Here is a 20,612-nt window from a genome sequence, read left to right as displayed (position 1 = left end):
CCTACAGCAAGCAGGTAACTTTCAAAGTTCCGTGAGCAAGTAAACCGATTTAGGTCTATTGTGACTGACAAATATGCAACTAAAGGTGTGTCGAACTGTCGATAACCAACTGGGCTATAGAGAATGAGCAATCAGTAGGAGAAGCATTCAATGTTAATCATCCAGACGCTTTGGTGTTTATTAACAACTGCAATGTGATCCTGAGGTTGATGTTTGCTTTCATTTAAGTATAATAACTCATGGCTTTGTGTTCGATTAGGTGATAATTGCTTTGAAATCAACTCTTATATCTTCAATAAATCAATGAATCAAATGCAGGGCTATCATGTCAGCATGTGGGGATACTGATGACTGTAATTCAACTCCTGAAGCTGCTGATCTAGCAGCAAAACTTGATGAAGAGACTATTGATGCGAGGTTCTGGTTACCCTTCCTACCATGACCAGGATCTCTGCTCGATCAACTCTATTACCATCAGGATCTCTCCTCGTAAGGCTTCTTCTCCAGAAGTCCCTACGTACATAGAAACAGGTCAGAGCACGACGGTTGTTTGCCCGGCATAAACCCTCCGACGCTCAAGTTAGAAATGAAGGTTTTTGTGTTCCTGGGAATGCTAGCCACAAATCTTATGGTGTATCAATTCTGTAGAGCTCTCTCTTCTTTTCTCAGTTCTAATCTAAAAAATTCTAACCCTTTTACCTTCGTTGGCTACCTTTTTATAGGCCCCTCCTGAACTCAGGCCTTCCCTCCATTCGCGCTCGTTATTCTCCCACCTCTTGAAAGTGGATGCCCCATTTCTGTAGTCGTGGGTGGTTGCGTGGCCTTCGTGCCTTGATTCTCGGACTGGCGAGCACGTCTCGCCAACTGTCGTTGACCGGGTCTTTTCGACTCAACCCTTAGCAGGAATGGCTTTATGCTTCCAGCAGGAGATTGGCCTCGTGGATGACGTACTCGCGGACGAGCAGGATATTCCTGCTCCTGCCCCCCCGGCTACCAGACTCTTACAAGATATACCTGTTCGAGGAACCCTGCTACCAGATGTCTGACCATCACTGCTGGTCTTCGTCGAAGCATATCCCACAAACACTGGTCCCCCAGTTTCTGGTGTTGGGTAACATAGTGAGCCGACAGTAGAAACTCGACAGTTCTGGCTCGCGCGGGATTGGAAAAGGCTGCCAAGAATCGTGTTGCATTTAATTGCGGATGAGGTGATGTGGCAGAAATCTACCCCTCCATTTGAATTTCAAACCTACGGTTGTAAGACTCTTGGGATATGTGCCGTTAATTGCTGGCATCCCAAGAATTTGTTCCTCAGTAGGAAAACCCAAAACCCCTAAACGAGAACTCGTCATCTTCTCCCTTATTGTCTCTCCGGCGAATGAACTTCGGCATTAAGGCTTCCATCCCTGTCTCTTTCTGACCGAGCCCTTTCTTCAGGTATTTCTCTTATTTTCTCGGTCTTGGATAGTTGTAGATAATTTCTTTTCTCTTTGCTTTGCTTGGGTAGTGGTTGGTGGTGGTGCTCTGGTTATAATTTAGGGAATGTCGAAAGGTAAAGAGAAAGTCATTGAGGTTGATGACGATGAGTTGGACTTCCTGCCTAGTCTGCTCACCGATCTTACTTTTGACCCCGGGATCCCTTTGAAGCCCATTAGGTCTAGTGTTGGGACTAGTTCTAGGAGGATGTCCCCCCAAACAGCCTCCTTGAGTGGAAATAGTAGTGAGGAGGGATCTTTTGGCTCAGAAAACACCCTGAATGAGGATCGAGGGGGTGACTCTGGTGAGGTATCCTCATCGGGAATATCGCGACCAGAAGGGCGGAGTACAGTAGGGGGTAGAGCCCTATCGCGGGATTACGCTATTGATTATATTACGTGCATGACCACATTTGACGCGCTCACTGACCTCCGGCTTAGGTATAGTATTCGTGGTGAAATACCTCTTAAGATCCCAAGAAAGAAGGATACCCCTAGCCGGCCTCCTAGGGGATATGTTACCTTATTTTTGGAGAGTTTTAAGTATGGACTGAGGTGTCCCTTGCAACCCTACTTTGCCCAGATTCTTAAAGGGCTAAATCTAGCTCCTGGTCAGCTGAACCCCAGCGGGTGGAGAGTACTCTCTGGTCTATTCATATTGTGGGACAGATGTTGCCAAAGTGAGCCCACAATTGATGAGGTGAAGCATCTGTACCAGCTGAAAAGTAGCCCCAAAGATGCTGGCTGGTATTACTTCCAATCAAGTACTAAGACCAGGAAACCCATAACCGACCTCCCTACTGGTGGTGTTGGGAATTGGAAGAAAAAGTTCTTTTTTACTGGCGGTCCCTGGAGTCAAGTTGCACAGATTGACAGGAAGGATTATCGCGTCCCACCCCATTTCGTGGTCCCAGGTTGCCTGCTCACTTTAGATGTCTTGTATCCATAATTGTTCTCGCTTTACTGGTTTGTCTCTAACCAAATGTCTGTTTGTATTGCAGGTTCTTGGGGTGTTCACTTCCTACTCAAACCTAACCAGCTCAAACAGGTCGAGGCTGTACTGGCCAATTTCTGCTTGAGTCGAGAGCTAATAACTGCTTATAACCTACTCGAGTCTTGTTTGGTGCCCCCCGGCCATAAGATGGAGGATGCTGTGATTGGAGCTCTGACTCGGAAACGTCCTCGACCTCAAACTGCGAAGAGGGACCAGAACAAGGACGCTCCCACTGCGAAGCGGGTGAACATTGTGCAGCAGGTTCCTCCCTTGAAGACTCTACCTCCTCTTCATTCCAAAGTCAAAGAAACTAGTGGAGCAGCCGCTGATCCTGCTTCCTCTTCTCCTCCGGTCGGGCCTAAATCTCGTTTATCTAACAACCGAGCAGAGCACTTGGCCCCTTATCTCAACGAGCTATCTAAACTCGTGAGCAAGAAGGACTTGGAGGACTTTGATGGCTGCACCCTAGGTGAGCTGGTGGGGGCCATACAGTATAGCGCTTTCCATCTCAGCTGCATGACCACTTACTATAAGGCCAAGGTCGGCCGTTATGACCGGAAGATGAAGGAGGACATTCAGTCAGCAATGACCCGAGCTGACGATGCCGAGAAGAAAGCAGGAGACCTGAATCTCGAGAATCTGAAGCTGATAGAACAAGAATCTCTTGCTCAAGCAAAGACCATTACTCTCGAGAACGAGCTGACTAAGGTCAAGGAGGATCTGCAAAGGCAGAAGATTATGTACGAGGCTCAGCGCGAATCTTTCCGCGATTCCCACCGGGTTCAGGTCGAGAACTTGGAGAAGGAGGCTGACAACCAATACGACCAGGGACTCTGACATTCCTATCGTTGCATCATGGCCATCCTTGGGAAGCAGCACCCTGATTTGAAGATGGATGACCTTGCAGCTGGTGTTGCTCAACACATGGACGAGGAGGCAGCAAAAGAGGATGTCGAAGAGGTGGAGCCAATTCTGGTTGAGGAGGAAAACTCTCCTCCTCGTGCAATCCCTGCTGATGTTGGTGAGGCAAGCACCCCCCGGACGCAACTGGTGATACCCCCTGCACCTGAGGTGGTCCAGCCAACTGATGGTGCTCGACTTACTGACCCGCTGTCCTCTTAAACATGTTTCTTGTGTTGTAATGAACAATGTGTGTGAATATTATCAACTTTGCTAGTTATTGACAAATTAATAAAAATGTTTTTGATTGCTTTCTCGTGTTGTATTTACGAGTTATTTTTCCATTTGAGAGTCTGCTCGCCTTCGCTGGGTCGAGCAGGTTCTGGCTTTTCATATGTTCTTGCTACATGACTGGCTTTCGGACTTAATTTTTTGCATGCCTTGGGATTCCGCTCGGCTTCGCTTGGTCGGGCAGATCCTGGTACGCTTGGCTTCTGGTCTTGCCATAGTCAGACTTTGAGACTTGGTGAGCCTTTGCATGCCTTAGAAATTTTTTGATATTTGGGAGTCTGCTCGCCTTCGCATGGTCGAGCAGATCTTGGCACGCTTGGCTTCTGGTCTCGCTATAAACAGGCTTTGAGACTTAGTGAGCCTTTGCATGCCTTAGAAATTTTTCGATATTTGGGAGTCTGCTCGCCTTCGCGTGATTGAGCAGATCCTAGCACGCGTGGCTTCTGGTCTTGCCATAAACAGGCTTTGAGACTTGGTGAGCCTTTGCATGCCTTGGACAATTCTTCAATGCTTGGGATTCTGTTCGCCTTCGCGTGGTCGAGCAGATCCTGGCACGCTTGGCTTTTGGTCTCGCCATAAACAGGTTTTGAGACCTAGTAAGCCTTCGCATGCCTTAGAAATTTTTCGATATTTGGGAGTCTGCTCGCCTTCGCGTGGTCGAGCAGATCCTGGCACGCTTGGCTTCTGGTCTCGCCATAAACAGGCTTTGAGACTTGGTGAGCCTTTGCATGCCTTAGAAATTTTTCGATATTTGGGAGTCTGCTCGCCTTCGCGTGGTCGAGCAGATCCTGGCACGCTTGGCTTCTGGTCTCGCCATAAATAGGTTTTGAGACTTGGTGAGCCTTTGCATGCCTTAGACAATTCTTCAATGCTTGGGATTCTGCTTGCCTTCGCGTGGTCGAGCAGATCTTGGCACGTTTGGCTTCTGGTCTCGCCATAAACAGGGTTTGAGACCTGGTGAGCCTTTGCATGCCTTAGAAATATTTCTAGCGGTACAATTGACTGAAATTCCTCATCGATTCATTTATTGTTGAATTCGATTTACATGAGATTGCTTTAACATAAAATAAATGATAACGAGCACGAACAGAAATAACTTTAAAACATGAACAAGTCTTACTGGAAATATTTCCTAAGGTGTGCCGCGTTCCACGGGCACTTCACCTCGTGGCCGTCCGTGCGAATCAGCTTGTAAGCTCCGGGTCCCACTATCTGCTTGACCCTATATGGCCCCTCCCAATTCGGTCCAAGCACTCCTTGAGTCGGGTCTTTGGTGTTCTAATTCACTCTCCTCAGCACCCAATCTCCGACTTTGAACTGTCGTACATTCACCATCTGGTTATAATACCGAGCTACCCTCTGCTGGTAAATGGCTGATCGCTTCGATGTCTGGTCCTTCTTCTCAGTTAGCAAATCCAGATTCAGGCACATCTGCTCGTTGTTCTCCTGCTCATCGAAATGATCTGTCCGGTGCGTGGTCGTTCCTATCTCGGCTTGTACGACCGCCTCATGTCCGAAGGCCAAGGCGAATGGTGTTTCTCCTATTGCTGTTTTGTGGGTTGTCCTGTATGCCCATAAAACACCTGATAGCTCTTCAACCCATGCACCCTTTTTTGCTCCAAGCCTGGTTTTCAAAAGCCTCTTGATCGTCTTGTTGGCTGCTTCTACTTGTCCATTAGACTAAGGGTGAGCAGGCGAGCAATATTTCAACTCTATCCCGAGGTTCTGGTAGAAATCCTTGAAGTTATGGTTATCAAACTGTCTGCCATCATCCGTTATCAAGGCATAAGGGACCCGTAACGACAGACCAGGTTTCTCCATACGAAGTCTGTTGTCTTCTTCTTTGTGATCCTGCTGAGGGCTTCTACCTCTATCCACTTTGTGAAGTAGTCTATTGCAACTATTGCATGTGTTACTGCTCCTCGTCCCTTTGGCAACGGGCCGATCAGATCAATTCCCCATTGAGCAAATGGCCAAGGGGAGTCCATTGAGGTGAGCTTCTCTGGTGGTTGATTGGAGAAACTTGCAAAACTCTGGCAGCTTACACAATTCCTGGTCTTCTCATGCGCATCCTAGTGCATTGTCGGCCAGAAATATCTCTGCCTTAGAACCTTGTGGGCTAGGGACCTTCCACCAGAATGGTTTCCACAAATTCCTTCATGTATTTCTCTCAGTATGTAGTCCGCGTCGTCCTCATCCAAACACCGAAGGAACGGTAGCGTATACCCTCGCCGATATAGCACCCCATCAATCATCGTTTATCTTGAGGCCTAGGCTCTAATCTTCTGAGCTCGCAGCTTGTCTGGTGGTAATACCCCGTCTCTAAGGTATGAAATTATCGGATCCATCCACGAGTATTTTTGTTCTATCCTCAGCACCTTCAGATTCTGCTCGATGCTCGGGCTGGACTTCACCTCCAGAGGGATCGACTTCGGTATTTTTGGATCCGCTACTGCTGCCATCCTGGCCAAAATATCTGCTCGACTATTCTGCTCCCTGGGGATTTGTATCACCTCTACCGCTTCGAATTTCCCCATCATCTGCCTGACTATCTTCAGGTACTACTCCATCTTCTCCTCTCTCGGTTAAAATCTTTCACTGACATGATTCGCAACTAGCTGGGAATCAGTTATGATCTTCACTCTATCTGCTTTCACAACCTTAGCCAATTCCAAACCTGCTATCAAGGCTTTGTACTCTACCTGGTTATTTGTGGCTGTGAATTCTAACTTTACAGCATAAGAGATCTCCTCCCCCTCTGGGCCTTCCAAGACAATTCCTGCTCCTAATCCCTGCTCCCCTGATGACCCATCTACAGACATCTGCCATACTCAGGCTTCGCTGCTGTTTGTAGCAATATCCAGCTGGTCCAAACATATTTCAGGCTCTGCAAACTCTACTACGAAATCGGCCATTGCTTGCGCCTTATCGCTGCTCGGGGTTTGTAATCAATGTCGAACTAGCTCAGCTCTATAGCCCACTTCACGAGCCGACCAGAGGCATCCGGCTTGTGTAGGGTTTAACTCAACGGCTGGTTTGTTATTATCGAGACGGGGAATGCTTGAAAGTACGGTCTCAGCTTTCGAGCAGCGACCACAAGAGCGAGTGCCCATTTCTCCAACGGTGGGTGTCGGGTCTCAGCGTCGAGCAGGGCCTTGCTGGTGTAGTATATCGGATACTGAACCCCTTCTTCCTCTCTCACCAGAACATAACTTGTGGCACGATCTGATACCGCCAAATACAATGATAACTTGTCCCCATCCCTTGGTGTGGACAGTAGGGGTGCTTGCTGCAAGTATTGCTTCAAGCTCTGAAAGGCCTCTTCGTATTCTGGGGTCCATTCTGTTTTCTTCCCTCTCCTTATCACTTGAAAGAATGTCTGACACTTATCTGTAGCTTTGGATATGAATCGGCTCAATGTTGCCAGCCTCCCCGTAAGGCTCTGCATCTCCTTCAGGTTACGAGGAGACCTCATCTGAACGATCGCCTAGATCTTCTCGGGATTTCCCTCGATCCCCCTATGACTCACCATGAATCCGAGGAATTTCCCTAACTCGACCCCAAAAGCACACTTTTCCGGGTTGAGCTTCATCTTGTACTTCCTCAAAAGCGCGAATGTCTCCTCAAGGTGCTCGACATGTTCCTTCGGGATTTTCGACTTAGTTATCATGTCTTCCACGTACATCTCCATTGTTCTCCCAATCAACGGCTTAAAGACTTTGTTCACCAGTCTCTGGTATGTGGCCCCCACATTTTTAAGACCAAACGGCATTACCCTGTAACAGAACAGACCCTGGTTAGTAATAAATGCCGTGCTCTCCTCATCCTGCTCGAACATGGGGATTTGGTTGTATCCCGAAAACGCGTCCATGAAGCTGAGCAGGCCATGTCCAGCTGTTGAGTCTACAAGCTGGTCGATCTTTGGTAAGGGAAAGCTGTCTTTCGGGCATGCCTTATTGAGATCCGTGAAATCCACACACATCCTCCACTTGCCATTGGCCTTTTTTACTAATACCACATTCGATATCCACTCCGGATAGTTGACTTCCCGAATAAACCCTGCCTTCAAGAGTTTCTCCACTTCACCGTTTATAGCCTCATATCTCTCCTGGTTGAAGCATCTTCTTTTCTGCCTTATTGCCCGAGCACCCTTTTTTATTGCCAACCTATGGCATGCGACCTCAGGGTCGATTCCCAGCATGTCTTCGTGTGTCCAAGCAAACACATTTGCATGTGCTCGTAAGTAATGGACCGGCTCCTGCTTCTGCTCATCTTTAAGTCTCGACCCGATTCGGACTGTTTTTCCAGGGTCATCCTGCTACAAGCTTACTGTCTCTAGTTCCTCTACGGGCTCCTGTCTGCCAATTTTGGTCTCTACTCAAGTATCAAAGGATGTAATCTGCATTGCTTCCCTTACTGCCAAGGAGTAACAGCTTCGTGCGATTCTCTAGTCTCTTCGTACCACTGTAACTACCCCATTCACCTAGTACTTGAGAGCTAGATAATGGTTGGACGGTACCACTTTGCTCATCCTCAGAAATGGTCGACCTAGGATTATCTTGTAATGACCTTCTTCATCCACCACCACAAAGTCCAATATCATAGTCCTTTTTGTTGGGGAGCTCCCAATCGTGATAAGTAGCTCGACCACGCCCAGAGGGACCAGCTTTCCTCCTCCAAACCCCTTCAAGGAGGTATTGGTGTACGCCAACTTCAAGTCTGTTATTCCCATCTCCTCCACAATTGACTTAAACAACACATCAACTGAGCTCCATGTGTCAACCAGTATCCGGTTAAATTTCTTGCTAGCAACAGTGGCCTTGATAACTAAGGCATCCTCGTGGGGGTATAGAATCCCTTCTTCATCCTCATCTATCTACATGATTGACACTTACCTGACTCTTACTCGTTTGGCTGCTGGGGTGTTAAGGAATACCTCTTTACTAGTCATGGCGTATCTAGCATAATTCTTCCTCGATCTGTTGGAATCTTCGGCCAATGTTGGGCCCCCAGCTATCACCCTTACTGTAGGCTTCTCGCGCCTCAAGTTTCTGTCACTCTGCTCCCCTTCACATGTCGAGGCCACCATTGGGAAAGTCCCATCTATAAACTCGTCCAGGTACCGATTTCTCACCAAATCTTCAACCTGGGTCTTAAAATCTCTGCATTCTGTAGTAGTATGGCCATGAGTGCCATGGAACTTACAATAGCGTCCCCTATCTTTCCTGCTGGGTAGCTTTGTTATTAGGGTAGGAAGGTACAGTAGTCCCCAGTCCTTTATGGCCTCGTACACCTCGTCCAGGAGCAACTTCAAGGAAGTATACTGCCCATAGTCCTGGTTTTGGTCGATCATGTGCACTGCCTTTTCTCTATTAGCACCGTTCTGAGTTGGAGGCAGTGGCAGCGCTTCTGGTCTACTCCCTCTACTACCGTCGGAGTGTGGATGAAGACCACCATATGCCGAGTCATGCCTTCTCCAAGGCTCCCTAGCTGGTGAGCGAGGAGGTTGCACCCTGCTATACTGACACTGTGATAGCCTTTGATGAGGCTGGTAAGTGGTTACCCAACCTCCTGCACCACTACCTGAGGCCTGGTGGTCCCTCCTCCTGATCGGCCCATTCCCTGGTAATGCTCTCTTATCTTTCTTTCCCAGCCCTTCTAGCTAGTCTGTCTTAATTTGTGCTGCCTTTTCTTCCTCAATCTCTATGACCCTCTTAGCTTGCTCGTATGTGGCTGCATACGTCTGAATAACAGGGCTTCTCAAGTTGTACCACAGCCTTTCTATTTTCACCCATTCTTTCAATCCCCTTATTGCCTGAGGATGGTTAAAGGCTCCCAAATCGAGGACAGCACGATGGAACCTCTTGATGAATTTCTGAAGGGTTTCTTGCTCCCCCTGCTTCATGCTTTTCAACTCCATCATGTCATCTTCTGGTGCCATTGCCCCACGAAACTGCTCTACAAATTCCTTGCACATCTGCTCGAAAGTTTTAATGCTCCCCCGAGGAAGTTTTCTGTACCACTCCCGTGCGTGTCCCTCTAGGGATAGTGGGAACACCATGCACCTTTAGGCTTGACATAATCCTTACACCCCGGTTATATCGTTGAAGCGCTCTATGTGCACCAACGGATCAGTTCGTCCCGAATATCTAAGGTCTGAGAGGCGAAAATCTCTTGGAATGACTACCCTCATGATTTCTGCCACGAGCGGTGATTCTCCGTCCAGCATTATCCTCCAACCAGGAGCTCTGCTCCTTCCTTGCATGTCATCAATTACCTGCACTAGTCTGCGCACTTCCTCCTCCAGCTGCACTGCGCGACCAGGGTCACGTGTTGCAACTTGATCCCGCTCTTGTTCTACATCATGTAAGTGTTGCCTGAGCTCTGTTTCCTCGGCATTCGCCACCCCGTCGTCCTCATCAAAAATCTGTCTTGCTGGGGATTGCTCTTCCTCTCTATGAATTTCTCCCCGCAGAGATAAGTTACCTCTCTCACCTCCAAATCTCCTGGTGGTTTGACTTCTCCTCGTACTATCGTGACCTGGTGCCACTCCACCACCTCTCACCTTTCCTCCTGGGTTCCCATTCATTCACTCCGCAGCTCATGCAGGATGGTTGTTAGGGTTTCCATCTGTTTTTCCATTCGTTCCATCCGGTCAAACATGACTTTTTCCCGTGCTTCACTGGTTATCTCCCTCAGCGTCACGGAATCGTTAAGCCTCGTATCACCCCCTTGTGCACTACTTCCTCCCGCCTCCATTGTTTTTCCACTTGCTTTGCTCCTCTTCTTGCTGTCAACAGAAGCTTTTTGATCTGATCCCCACGGACGGTGCCAAAATGTTGATGCGAGATTCTGGTTACCCTTCCTACCACGACCAGGATCTCTGCTCGATCAACTCTATTACGATAAGGATATCTCCTCGTAAGGCTTCTTCTCCAGAAGTCCCTGCGTACACAGAATCAGGTCAGAGCACGCCGGTTGTTTTCCCGGTGTAAACCCTCCGACGCTCAAGTCAGAAATGAAGGTTTTTGTGTTCCTGGAAATGCTAGCCACAAATCTTATGGCGTATCAATTCTGTAGAGCTCTCTCTTTTTTTCTCAGTTCTAATCTAAAAAATTCTAACCCTTTTACCTTCGTTGGCTACCTTTTTATAGGCCCCTCCTGAACTCAGGCCTTCCCTCCATTCGCGCTCGTTATCCTCCTACCTCTCGAAAGTGGATGCCTCATTTCTGTAGTCGTGGGTGGTTGCGTGGCCTTCGTGCCTTGATTCTTGGACTGGCGAGCATGTCTCGCCAACTGTCGTTAACTGGGACTCCTCGACTCAACCCTTAATAGGAATGGCTTTATGCTTCCAGCAGGAGATTGGCCTCGTAGATGACGTACTCGCGGACGAGTAGGATATTCCTGCTCCTGCCCCCCCGGCTACTAGACTCTTAGAAGATATACCTATTCGAGGAACCCTGCTACCAGATGTCTGCTCATCACTGTTGGTCTTCGTCGAAGCATATCCCACAAACAGAGACAATTAAGAATTTGCCTCAGCCAAGACAAGTGGATTTCATCAGTGGAGGGCCTCCTTGTCAGGTACATCGATCTATCCTCCAGCCTACTTCTAGGATTTATTTTGTAAGCAATTCTAACAGTAATTGTGTACAATAGACCTATAAAGTTTAGCTATTGGTTCTTTGTTATTTCCAGGGATTTTCTGGAATGAATAGGTTTAATCAAGGCTCTTGGAGCAAAGTTCAATGTGAAATGATCTTAGCATCGTTGTCTTTTGCTGATTATTTCCGCCCCAGATTTTTCCTTCTGGAGAATGTAAGGAACTTTACATCATTTAACAAAGGGCAAACATTTCGCTTAACTCTGGCTTCTCTCCTTCAGATGGGTTATCAGGTAGATACCATTTTTGATTTACTCATAACTTGATAGAGGGGTGCCTATCAAAATTCCCTAAATTTGTTTCTCCATTTAATTAGTCAATTTAATCGGAAAATTGTGAAAGTATCATGTAGCTTATATAAATTATTCATCTAATTTGTTGTTGTAGGTGAGATTTGGTGTCCTGCAAGCAAGGGCATATGGCATGTCTCAGTCTCGTAAACTGTGGGGAAAAATTAGGTTTTTTAATTTTTATAAAACCTTTTGAAGATCGCTCTCATATAAAATATAAGAATTCGTATTCTAGAAATCGTACCTTGAAAATCCGAGTTGGCTTTTCCACTGAAGTGATTTAGGCTCCTAGATCACGATCTGCCACCACCACTCCTGTTAGATCACGATCCGTCACCACCACGCTTGTTAGATCACGAACTGTCACCAATGATCTTCCAGGTTATGACTCAGGTTCGATCTGCACTTGACGTGTGGGCGCCTTTATCACTACCAAAGCAACTAGCACGAGAAAATTTTTCTCTCAACAATAGAGAGAAAAATCTTATTCTCTGATTTGTATAAAGTGGCTTGTCTTTTTTTTTTTTTTAGAGAAAATAAGCCTTATATATCTCCCTTTAGTGAAAATCCTAGGCTCCAAATAATGCCCAAAATAAAACTCACGTTCCTTTTTATTTTGTAGGGGACCCACCATGTAAAATAACATGAGGCCCCTTATACATAAGCTTATTAAATGGAGCCTCCCACTAAATGATATATTTAGGCTTTTGACCCAAATAGCTAGTTATCTTGCTTATTAGTCCAGTAGTGGTGCAATCAATTAAATGAGCTAACCCGGGGATCATTTGGGAACATACAATAGTGGCTACAATAATTAGGCCTGTAATTAAACTAGCCAAATTATTTAATTCCAAATCTACTCCACTAAAAGATTGGAACTGACTTCCATAATTGTATGTTCAAATAATAATTCGTCCTAAGCCACATTGATTTCTTTACTGCACAATCCTTTGTACCACATCGTTAATTAAATTGATATCTCAACTGTCCAATCAATTTAATAACATCTTATTCCTTGATCCTTACTGGTTTTCTCTAATGATCATTTTCAACATACTAAATATGTTGACACACTCTGGCCAGAGAATTCTATGATCAAGTACCGAAAACCTATCAAGAGATGTGTTGTACAAATTCTATATTGTTAATCCATAACTCCAATACTCATAATTGCTCCCACCAAGATACCGGGTAATCTTGACCACAAGGATGTGTTGTGCCCATTGGTAACTCAAATGAAATAACAATCACAATCATGAAATCATAATTAACTCAAGATTAAGATTACAGTAAAATCAACGCCTATGAGATTTAATAAGTCTGACAGTTATTACAAAGTTAATTAAATCTCATATGTGATCCTGTTCAATGTAGTCGTACTACATCAATAAATTCATACATGATTAAGACAAATCATTTAATGAATTTATTACAGTCTATACCTAAATAAAGTGCCCAACTTTATTTATCAACTACGAACTAAATTTATTTAATCATAAGATAACTTGTATTTATGTCTTCTATGAATCCACATGGTGATCACATAAATACATATAATATGATTAAATGCACTTTAATACAAATATTAATGTAATTAAGATATTTGAATAAAATACCTCATTTATTTTATTAATCAGAAAAATTGTTTATTACAATTAAATAAATACATATGCTTTTAAAGAGCATATTTTCCCAACATAAACGTGCATTCATATAGGAAGCATCACCTGAGGAAACCCTTCCAGAATGGCCCGCGCCAATGCATGTGTTCACTGGCCCTGAGCTAAAGGTCAAGTTAGCTAGAAATTCCCATTATGCTGCTGTTCGAAGCACAGCAAATGGTGCTCCTTTTCGTGCAATAACAGTTAGAGATACAATTGGAGACCTCCCAGCTGTTGGCAATGGGGCTTCTGTAACAACCATGGAAGTGGGATTTTCTTCACCTGTCTGTGATGCTCATTTTATCTTTATTGTTGTTCCTTCTACCAAAGGTCTTGTTTCTTGTATTTTCCTACCGCGCAGTATAAAAGTGAACCTGTGTTATGGTTTCAAAAGAAAATCAGAGGAGATATGCTGGTCTTAAATGATCATATATCAAAGGCAATGAGTGAGCTGAACCTTATTAGGTGTCAAAAGATCCCAAAACAGCCTGGTTCCGATTGGCGTGTTCTTCCTAGTGAGAAGGTGTATAGTTTTTCTTTTAGATCTAACTGAAATTATCATTTCATAATTGCTTTGGTTTTAAACATTTTCCTTTTCAAATTCCCCCTCCAGGTTCGATTGTCTAACAGATAGGTTGTAGATTTAATACCCTGGTGCTTACCCAATACAGCTGAAAAGCACAATCAATGGAAGGGTTTGTTCGGAAGGTTGGACTGGGAAGGAAATTTTCCAACCTCCGTTACTGATCCTCATCCGATGGGTATGGTCGGAACCTGTTTTCACCCAAATCAGGATAGAATAATCACAGTTCGTGAGTGTGCTCGATCACAAGTAAGTCTTTTTGGCTATATATGTAAAAATCTGCAGTTAGTTGGAATGATGAAAAACCAGAATGACAAAAAATAATTTTCATGCAGCACCGGTGACACTTTTAACTTGACAAGCTAATTATTGAATCAAACAAGATAAATTTTGCCAACTGTTTCTGCTGTCATGTTACCCTGCTCTCTTGATTCCCGCAGGGTTTCTCCGATAGCTATAAATTTGTTGGTGACATCCAACACATCATCGGCAGATTGGAAATGCTGTTCCACCTCCTCTGGCGTTTGCACTGGGGAGAAAACTAAAGGAAGTTGTAGAAATGAAAGCATCAACCCCATAGAGATATTCATGTGGTCTGTGAAATAACTGTTCTCTTTTAATATGAAAAACTACTATTTTTATTTTTTATTTTTACAACTTCGGCCTATTTCTTAGTAACACACTAACACAGTAACACTAACCCATCTGAAGACATTGGGCCATATTTTCTGAAGTAACTAGATTGATGATACGTAACCTCTTCAATTTATCTCACTAGCTCGTATATGTTTCTCTTTAAAACATAGTTCATATAATCCTTTATTATAAGTTTTCTCCTTTTTATATTCACACTCATATCAACGTTATTAGCCAACAATAAAAATTCACCGCAAAATTTATTCGGAGGAGAAAAGGTCTGTGTATCTTTGCTTGAAGAGTGGGACTAATAGCACCTTGTAATTTTTTTTTCTCAAGCCCCCCTTTCTGTCAAAACTTATTTTAATTTTTCAAAAACTCTTTTTTAAAATTGCAGTTTCTTTTTTATTAAAAAATAGTTAGTTTCTTCTACAGACTTCCTATTATTGATATTGTTTTACAAATTTTTGAAAGTTTAAATCATATATATTTAATTAAAAAGAAAATTCTATATACTTCAATTGAGTAGAACTAAAAATGGACTCAAATAACTATTATGTAATATACAAAGTGTTTGAGAGAAAACAAAAAAAATATAAAAGACTTTAAAAAAAAAATTTAAGACTTTGGTGTAGTTGTGTGGGGGTAATGAATTAGAAAAGGAAAAAGGACATCTACACCCCCAAGATTTGGAGAAATGGTCATCAACACCCCCAAGCTTTTAAGGAGAGACACCAAGACCTCCTTTTGACCATTATACCATTTATCTCTATTATTCTAAAAAATTGACTTTAAAATTTTTAGTAAATGTCAATGCCATATAAATAATATAATCTATGCAGTAGACTAACAATATTAAAATATTTCATATTTTAATAAATTTTAATATGTAAATTATTATATTTATTTTAATAATATATTTTTATTTATTGTAAAGATTTTAAATATATATTTGCATTAAATACGTTCTACAATTAAAAATATTCTCACATACTAATATTTTTAAAATTATTATTTTACGTAATATTCAATATAATTTTAATTTTAATACATTTATTTTAATATTATGATTCTATTTATCATAAAATTTACTTTAATATAATAAAATATATCTAATAGATTATAAAATATTAAAATATTTTTTAAAAATTGAAATTATTTTAAAATGTATATATTATTATATTTATTTTAATATCATATTTCTATTTATTGTAAAATATTAGAGTTAATTCTTTTGAGATAATAGAGATAAATGATATAATCGTCAAAAAGGAGTCTTGGTGTCCCTCTTTGAAAACTTAGAGGTGTTGATGACCATTTTCCAAAAATTTGGGGGTGTAGATATCTTTCTCCCATTAGAAAGAGAAATTTATAGAGAGAGAAAAATATAAGAATTTAATTAGATTTATTTTGTCTTTTAATATAATTAGAGAACGATTTTAAAAGGATTGTACAAATCTGCCAACAGTTATAACTCTGGCTTGAATTTAGTGACATTACACATATACATTCACTTAACACTTCTCAAGAACATATGGGCCTTTACATTTATGTACAACTAATAAAGACTAGGTATGGGCGAATGGGCTTTTACAATCTTAAATGGTAAAAAAGATTATTTAAATTATAAAATTAAAATTAAATTTATTCACATTTTAATAAGTATAATAAGTTTGAATCAATTTTGTATTTGGAGTAATGTAATAATATTTTTATTTAAAGATCAATTACTCAATTCTATGTATGTTTGATTTTAATTGTAATGTGCACGTATTTAACTCTTAAAATTTATAATAAGTATAAATAATTCTTACAAAAACATAAATGTTAAATAATCATATTTCATATGTTTTTGATTTATTAAAAAAAATGCCACTTATAATTATATATCGAAAAAGAGAAAACAAACATGTCATTTATTTAGACATACAAAATTCAAACTTATTCAGATTTCAGCTAAATTCAAACTCACTCAAATTTTAGATTAAAAAACAAATGCTACCTTACATCATGAATTCAAAATCCATAATTAAGTTTATTCAAATGTCTTTATAGTATTGTTTTATTAGTTCAATATAAATATATATTCCTACATTGACATTAATAGTTAAAATCAAATAACTATATATTTAAATATTGATTTACAAGCATCAAATAAGGGATTAGAAAAAAATTTGTAAAATAATCCAGTCGTAGAAAGTAATGATATTGCCATATATGTGCCTCCATTTTCTAGATTCTGTCAGATTACACAGCAGATTCTTCAGGATTTGTATTTGACTTTTTATTAAATAATAAACTTTATTTAGTTTCTTTGGATAAAAATTTATAAAAATAATCCAATCGTACAAAGTAATGATATTGCCATGCATGTGCCTCCGTTTTCTAGATTCTGTCAGATTATATAGCGGATTTTTCGGGATTTGTATTTAATGTTTTATTAAATAATAAACTTTATTTAGTTTCTTTGGATAAAAAATTTATAAAAATAATCCAGTCATACAAAGTAACGATGTTGCCATACAGATGCCTCCGTTTTCTAGATTTTATCATATTATACAGCGGATTCTTCGGGATTTGTATTTGACTTTTTATTAAATAATAAACTTTATTTAGTTTCTTTAAAACCACCACATTGTTTCTTATAAATATTGGCATGTTCTCTATCCTTCATGTACATATCACATAAGGTCTCATTTTCAAGTTGTAAACTTTAGAAATACTCTTCTCACAATGATATTTCTGTCAAAAGCTTCAATGAAAGCTGTTAAAAGAGGAAGAAAATGTGGAGAAACATCAGAAATAGGAATATCGGAAGGTGAAGACCAAGAAGAAGATGATGATCATAAAGAAAGTTTGACTTTATCGAATCAGCGATTTACCAGAAATTATTCGAGGTGAGAAATATAAATTTCAAATTAACTTCATATTGCAACTTCTCCTGTAATTAACAACTATATATTCGTGAAGACCGTGTATATGAATCACTCTCCATATTCAGTAGCATCAGATTTAACATTCTACGATTTAGCTAAAGGCATTATGTTTCCACTCTTATCAGACATGCAGCCATGCAGGCCGAAATTGAGCAAGCCTCGTCAGTGCCGCCATTTGCTCTCAAGATGAGATTTCAAACAGATAAATGGGGTAATTTAGCTTATGTCTTTGCTTAATAATATAATTTCATTCTCAATTATTTAACCACCTTCAGGTAATTAATTAATTAAGCCATGATCTGTTATTTACACTGCTTTAGCTTCATGAACACTAATCAAAGTATAATTGCATATGCCCTGCAGGCGCTGTCAGCTAGTTCTGCTACGACCGATGGATTGCATGTCCATAAAGAAGCTGTGGTATGTAATTGATGTCTATTATTATAAACCTCACCCACCGATATTCATTTAACTTAACATAGAGGGGTGCCTATCAAGATACCCTGACTTTTAAAGTAAATATGTTTGAATAAATAGTAAGTTGTGGGGTGGTACAAAAAGCCTGAATCAATTTCTTTGGTTCATCCCACTTACAGGGTTTAAACTTGAGTGACTAGCCAAAGAAAGCTGATTGAAAACACTCAGTCAAGTCCTGGCCAAGATCTAATACAATTTCATCAAACAATTGAGTAAAATTATCTTTAACTTCCAAATCATAATTGAAAGTCCTTACGAAACACTTTTTAATTGCCTAACCAGTCCTAAATTGAGCCTTCGTCTGGGAATTAGTTGTGCAATTGTGTCATAGTTAAAATAAACCCTATTGTCGGTATATGTACAATCACCTCCGATTAGATTATTCATCTATTTATTGTTGTTATTATAGGCGAGGTCGATGCATTGGAAGCAGCAGCATACGATGTGTTTCCATGTCCTAAACAAGCATTCATATGGGCAGCTTCACTTGAGGAAACAATGCCGGAATGGCTAGAACCAATGCACGTCTTTGCCGGTCTTGAGCTTAATGCCAAGTTACCAAATGGCGCTCCTTTCCGTGCAATAACAATTAGAGATACAATCGGTGAAAGTTCGTGAGTATGCGATTGATCTCGAGTAAGTCTTATTGCTATTTTGATATTTGGAATTGAGATTTGGATTTAGTGCTGATCTAAGATTTGTGCTTTTTTTCTTACAAGATTGTAATCAGCACTGGATCAAAATTTGTGTAATTGTTTAAATGAAAAATTAGAATATACAAAATAAGTTTTAAAACCAATGAACAAACCTCCATTCTTAGAAGTTTGACTGTAAAACTTCTTAATTGTTTAGATTTTATTACTATTTGCATCACTTGTGATTATACTTTTAAATTAATCTTACTTCCTCGTCACGTAGGGTTTTTCGGATGGCTACAAGATTGTTGATAACATCCAACACAAGCATAGCACATTGGAAATGTTGTTCCACCTATCCTGGCCTGTGCATTGAGAAGAAACTAAAGGACGAGTAGAAATGAAAGCATCAACATATAATGTGGAGATAAGATGAATACATAAATCCATTTTTGGTTTACAGGTCTTTAACTAATTACCCAGTTTATCCATGTATTGTAAACAACGATCTAAAACATTGTTATTCTCTTCTTTTAAAGAGAAAAAAGAGAAAAAAAAAAGCTAATTTTTATTGACATAAAAGAAAGTGACAAATTTTTTTTTTGACCATGACAGAGATTTAAAGGTACTATTATTTAATAAAATCATGTCATGTGTTTCGTAATTTTACTCTCATAATAATATCACTATCACCATTGATTTATTTCAAATTGGATGTATATGGGAGAAAATGTTACGTTCGTCTCACTTAAAATTATACGTGGGAGATATATATTTTTATTGAAGGAAAAAATAGATTTCATATATTATTGAACCTTTAAATATGGGTACTTCACTCTAAACATAAAGTTGTATGTTAGATCATATCATTATTCATGCTTAACGATTAAACCGCAAATTAAATTTATAATTGCTGTACATACAGTAAAAACTTTTAAAATTCAAAGAACAGGGAATGAAACATCTGTTTTAAATTAAATCGGGATAACTTATAGATAAAGCAAATGAGATCATCACCTCATTGCATTATTAGGTTAAAATATCAAGGCCACGACAATGCAGTTGGACAAGCCAAACATTGCTTACTCGCCAACCATTTTGAGACATGATTGATGAAAAAAGAGATTTCATATATTATTAAAAGTTCTTTATCAATTCGGCCTAATAATCACTCAATTGACAATTAAACAAACTTAAGTTAATAATAATCACTCAATTGTCAACACATTAACGGGTTAATTTTAACATTATTTTGGTCAGCATTCTGACATTATTTTGTCTCTTTAGCAGTTTTTTTTTTATTTTTCTCTGCAATATTTTTTTTAAAATAGTTTTTTTCTCATAAGTCAGAAGACTGTTTAAGGTACACAAAATTTTCCAGCAGATTTATATTTTATAAAAGTGAGCAAATATCAAGGATAAAGATATTGAAACAATCATTGGAGGAGTAAATGTTTATGTTTGTGTCTGTATTTATTTTCATGTCAAGTCCCATGTCTATCCTTTGGTGGATTAGATGCTTCTATATTTGTCTTGTCTGTCCAAATTTAAGATTTAACTTATTGTGCTGTGACACATCAAATTCAATCCCTTGTTTCCTTGCTTGTTGAATATATATATAGGTCATGCTTGGTCCCTTGTTATATCTGTTTCATTACGCCCAATCAAACAAAAGGACAAAACAGAAAAAAGGGTAAGGGAAAAAAGAAAAAAAAAAGCTCTCTAATAATGTTATCATGATTTTCATCGGTAACATGGGCAAGTTTTAATTTGGTATGAAATACTACAACCTATTACCTTGTGAGAGAAAGATGTTGCAGAAACGATACAATTGTGATTAGAAAATTTGATTGATTGACAAAAATTAAGTCAACAATATTTATGCATTGATTAATTGATAATTAATCTTTGTATTAATTGATTAACACACATGAAAACAATCAATTAATCGTTTTGATTTATTATTTTGTTTCTGTCATTATTTGATTTTTCAACTTCGTTTTTGCTTTCTTGGAAACTGAATCCTGAAAATGATCCGCACTCCACCCAAGTTTTCTCAAGACACTCTTGG

General features: G+C 40.2%; 1 protein-coding gene across 4 annotated transcripts in view; it reads left to right on the top strand.

Annotated features, from left to right (window-relative positions):
- Positions 1-20,612, top strand: part of LOC127902566 (putative disease resistance RPP13-like protein 1) — a 92,522-nt gene that overhangs the window by 49,414 nt on the left and 22,496 nt on the right. The window lies entirely within an intron of this gene.

Source organism: Citrus sinensis, chromosome 5 (genome assembly GCF_022201045.2).
Source record: "Citrus sinensis cultivar Valencia sweet orange chromosome 5, DVS_A1.0, whole genome shotgun sequence".
NCBI classification, from domain to species: domain Eukaryota; kingdom Viridiplantae; phylum Streptophyta; class Magnoliopsida; order Sapindales; family Rutaceae; genus Citrus; species Citrus sinensis.
The sequence above is the reverse complement of the archived record's forward strand: the minus strand, read 5'-3'. Positions and strand labels throughout refer to the sequence as shown.